The sequence below is a fragment of the Grammomys surdaster genome, unplaced genomic scaffold, assembly GCF_004785775.1.
Source record: "Grammomys surdaster isolate TR1022 unplaced genomic scaffold, NIH_TR_1.0 125818, whole genome shotgun sequence".
In the NCBI taxonomy this organism is placed as follows: Eukaryota; Metazoa; Chordata; class Mammalia; order Rodentia; family Muridae; genus Grammomys; species Grammomys surdaster.
In genome coordinates this window covers 251,875-256,736 of record NW_021620648.1, presented here as the reverse complement: position 1 = coordinate 256,736, position 4,862 = coordinate 251,875, and the positions used below count along the sequence as shown (strand labels likewise).

Below are 4,862 nucleotides of genomic sequence, written 5' to 3'. Positions count from 1 at the left end.
TTCATGCAAGCATGAGCACATACACACATACACACACACACACACACACATATAAAATTGTAGCCATAAGGCTCAAGAGTTGGCTCAGTGGTTAAGAGCATTTGTTCCTGCAAGGGGCTCAGGTTCGATTCCCGGTACACACATGGAAGTTCACCTCCTTGGGTGTCAGGCACAAACTTGATAAGTGGTGCAAAACATCCAAAACAAATAAACACAACGCAATAATAAATCTAAATAAATAATTAGATAAAAAGTTTAAAAATGTAGCTATGAAGGCTCTCCGTTTCTCCGAGAACCGGGAAGGACGTTGCTGTAAAGGACATTGACTACCATGAGTTCCGGTTCGCTGTTGCCGAAACACAGATGCGTGGTCTTCTGGCCAAACGTCTGCAGGTTCATATTGTTGGCGCAATCACTGTGGTCCTGGGAGTTGCTGCTGCCTATAAGTTTGGCATGGCTGAACCAAGAAAGAAGATGTATGCGGATTTCTACAGAAACTATGATTCCATGAAAGACTTTGAAGAGATGAGGAAGGCTGGTGTCTTTCAGAGTTCGAAGTGATTCCAGAATGCAAAGAATTCTTTGGATTGCGCTCCTTAGAAGTTCATTGCTGACCTGTGTGCCTGAACTATGAGACATGAATATGTGGGCTAAGGAGTAGTTTCCCTCAATAAACAATAATTATATGGACAAAAAAATGTAGTTATGATGAGAACTATTAAATGTGTTTAAATATTTAAATATAAATAAGAATAAATGTCAATGTATAGTGACAAGTCAGGAAAGATAGAATAATTGAGAAACTCCAAAGTTGGTTTCTGGGATAAACTTTAAAAAGCAGCAAGTCTCATCTAGGAAGGAAAAGGAAAAGGTGGAGGGTGACACTCAGCCAAGGGCTAGCATTGGAGGGAGACACTCAGCCAAGGAGGGCTAGCATTGGGGGGGACACTCAGCCAAGGAGGGCTAGCATTGGAGGGGGACACTCAGCCAAGGAGGGCTAGCATTGGAGGGGGACACTCAGCCAAGGAGGGCTACCATAGGACACCAGCTGCCTTTCCCTAGCAGGTGCTGCATCAGGAATCTCTCTCGCTTACCCTTGGAGCTTCCAAGGCCACAGCCTGGCACACAACAGCTGTTCAGCAGGTTTGCCTCAGAAAGGCAGCTCCCCTTTTCGATCAGGCAGTGTCCGGCCCGAAGACTGGAGCACACAAAGTCTGTATTGAGACTTGCTACTCAGGTTTGTAAAGGACTGAAACGTAAGAACAGTTAAAAATGATAATCAGAGCAAATCAGGATCCTCCTTATTTTTCTCTTTTACCTGGGCAAGATTTGCTTGAATGAGAGAGAAGGGGTAGGAGGGACTATAGCTATTGAGAGGAGAGTGGTCATTGCCCAGTATATACATATAGTAGTATGTATATTTAATATATATATAGTAAATCCATCTTCCCTAGGTGTGTGTAGGAATCTGATGGGACTGGGGCTTTATCTCTCTCAGTCACAGCAGGGTTCTCTGTCCACATGTGAGCATCACCACCCACTGCGGTCGTCACATGCGAAGCATATTGCGGATGATGATGGTTGTGCTCAAACTAAGTGGCCGATAAAGGCAGACTTGCCTGGTTTTCACCTCAGCCCAGGAAAATCAAAAGAGATGGTCCAAGTTTTTACAAACACACCCAAGCAGGTGGAGATGAGCTAGGGAGTCAAGCAAGCTTGGTACGGCCAACGGAGAACACAGATGACCAGGGCTTCGTTAGGGTCTTGGACCCTCCAAAAATGTTGCCCTTTAGAAACAAACAGACCTCTGTAGTTGGGGTCTCATCTTGGCTTGGCTCAGTAAGCTGAGATTACTCCCGGTATGATTCACAAACATGGGTTGTATTCCTAAAATAAGGATTTGATGAGGGGGGTTGGCCGGGCTGAGGGCACTGGAGCATGAGGGTAAGAGGGCACTGGATGTCCTAGGACAAAAAGCAGAGGGGGAAAACTGCTCACTGCAGCATTCCAGCTCTGGGCCTGTGGTGAGCAAAAGGGAGAGCCCACAGTTGGGAGAGGAAGGAATGTGTCTTGCTGTCCCAGCACAGCTGGGAGCCATGTGGCATCTCTGGGCCAGAGCCAAGAGCATAGGCAGGCTAGCAATCAGAGGGCGGAGGGAGAGACACAAGCATTTGGCTCGGCAAATAACTGCTTCCCGGAAACTGCTTCCCATGAGCATCCTTAGAACAAATGCAAGGATGCAAGCTGCTATCATGCCATCAGTCCCAACCTCCTGCCACAGGGCAGCTGTACCTGCTGTCAGCCTTTGAGGGCGAAACCTAGCACCCCGAAAAACAACCCTAACCGGACACATATAAGCCATGTCAGAGTGCCAAGGTTTTCAGATATATTGTTTCCCAAGAGCCTTGTGATAGCCACTGGCAACTATGTATTTAAAACTGTTTCTATTTTGCTAAAGAATGGAGTGCTGCCCAGAAAAAATAAACAGTGGCCCGGCTGGGGACTTTTAACTCCAGGTTTACCGTGCTTCCAGCCTTTGCTTCTTAAGGTATGGTCCATGGATCAGCAACACTGGCCAGTCCTGGGGGGCTGTGAGAAAGAGCTACTCTTATACCATATGAACCAGAGTCTGCATTTTAACAAGAGCCCTGCGAAGCTGTGTCTTCTATGCAGATTGAAATTTGAGAAGCAGCATCTACTCCACTCAGGCCCCTGCTCAGTAGCTCCCACTGATCTACTTGAGTGGCGTATCCCAGGATCCCAGCGTGCTAGAGCTGGACAGAGCCTCCCAAGAGAGCCCAGCCTATTTCATCCTGCCATAAGTGAAGTCCGACAGATGCTCACAGCAAACCCCCAAGTCTTCTTCTTACAGGGTTTGTACCTGGCTTCTTGTTTCTTATGTTTCTGCTTTCTGTGTGGGACTTAGCTTACAAGCAGACTTTCCCTGGTATTGCAGTTCAGTTTGAGAGCAAACTCAGTCACCCTTTCAGAGCACACAGGAACAGAAATGCCTTTTCCACCAGACCCGCCTTTCCGTCTTCTCTCTCCGTGGTGAGGTCACATGGTAAGCAGCCTGGTATGAGAGATGTGAGCGGGATAATCTGAGGACAATCACTGAGTGGTTACAAATATATGTTAGGTGTGATAATGTGTGGGAAGAGAGATTTAATAGTAAGGTCCGGAGTGATACCTGTGTGTGAGGAGGCAAGCATCATAGTGTGCTTAGCCAGCACAAGTCCAGGGCTTCGGCCATTTTCAGGTTGGTTTTCTAAGTCTAGATAGCCAAGCCAAGTAGTTCAAGCCAGCGGTAGGTTTCTCTTCCTCCATACTCCGCATTGGGTTGTAGCGGGTTGGCCTAATATTGTTTGTGTTGTAATGCTAATTTGGAGCTCCCAAAACTGTTTGCCTCAAAAATGAGAGAGTCTGCACCCTCCCCCCCAAGTTAATTCTGATTGGTGAGTAAAGATGGCGGTACTCAATAGCTGGGCAGAAGAGAGGTAGGTGGGGTTACGATGTCACAGGCTTGGGACCATGAGGAAGAGAAAGGGCAGGAGAGGAAAGAAGCCACCATGGGATAGAAGAAGAATGTACAGGAGAAAGAGACCCGTCATGGGCTAGGGACCCAGAGAAGGTGGCCCAGAGGGCTGCCTGGTTGGAGCTAAGAGCAGCCCAGATGAAACACAGTAAGTAATGACTTGAGTGATGGATAGGAAGGTAGATTCTAACAGCATGGAGGGTAGGCAGCTGCCCAGCTATTGTGCTGCTTAAGGAATATTTGAAAATATAACGGCTGTGTGTGTCTCTTATCCGGGAATATAAAGGGTCTAACGAGGGAAGAAATCCCATGCCAGGATTTTCAAACTATTTATTTACTACATTGTGTGTCTTCATTGACAGAGTTAAGCAGACACTTGTCAAACCTATGTTGTTCATGTTTTATATAGCAGAAATAAATGCTTGTGTGTGAACACATACTTTAGTATATATAATATTTAATATGTATAAGTCCATTTCCTTCGCAGTGTCCCTAGGAATGTATGTGGGACCAGAGCTGAGTCGTGTTGCTACTTCTTATTTCCGGTTGTAGCTTTCTGCTTTCATGAAAACTTCTCTTCCATGTGTTTGTTTCAAACATATGATTCACCCATACTCCTTTCTAATACCCTTTAAGCATCATTAAGTGGGGTGAGTGGATGTCTACTGACCGTGGATGACTGTAGATCTGGAGGCAACTGAGGGTAACTCCTGACTGCACAGAACAGGTCAAACTGTTGAGTATTAGAATCTTAGTCCCTGAACATATGAAACCTGTTCTTTCTTTGTGTGTTCCCACCACACTCCTCTACCTGTGCCTAAGCCTTCTTCCATGAATGACTTCTTCCACCAGTTCCTATCCTGGTCATCTTTTCATTTCAACCAAAGCCCATGCCACTTATAGGCTGCTGTCTCCAACCTGAATGACTGTCATAGTATCCATTCAACGAAGTACTCAAGGCTAGTGCCATAATATTACCCTTAACAATTAAGAGGCCCACCAGAAGGTATTAAGTCTTTTCTTGACTGTACTAGGGTTTCTGAAGGAACAGAAGTCCCAGAATGAATGAAGGAATGAAGGAATGAAGTGTATGTGAAGTATATGTGTGGTGGTTTGAATAAGAATGGCTCCCATAGGCTCAAAGATTTTATTACTTGGTCACTGTTTAAAAGAGTTAGGAGGTGTGATTTTACTGGAGTAGGTGTGGTCTTTTCAGAGGAAGTAGGTCATGAAGATAGGGCAATTTTTAGATTTTAGAAAACTAAGCCAGACCCCGTATTTCTCTCTCTCTCTCTCTCTCTCTCTCTCTCTCTCTCTCTCTCTCTCT

At 45.7% G+C, this 4,862-nt stretch overlaps 1 pseudogene; it reads left to right on the top strand.

Moving 5' to 3' along the window:
- The first annotated feature begins 331 nt into the window (after positions 1–331).
- LOC114640427 lies at positions 332–561 on the top strand (annotated as a pseudogene).
- The last annotated feature ends 4,301 nt before the right edge of the window (positions 562–4,862 follow it).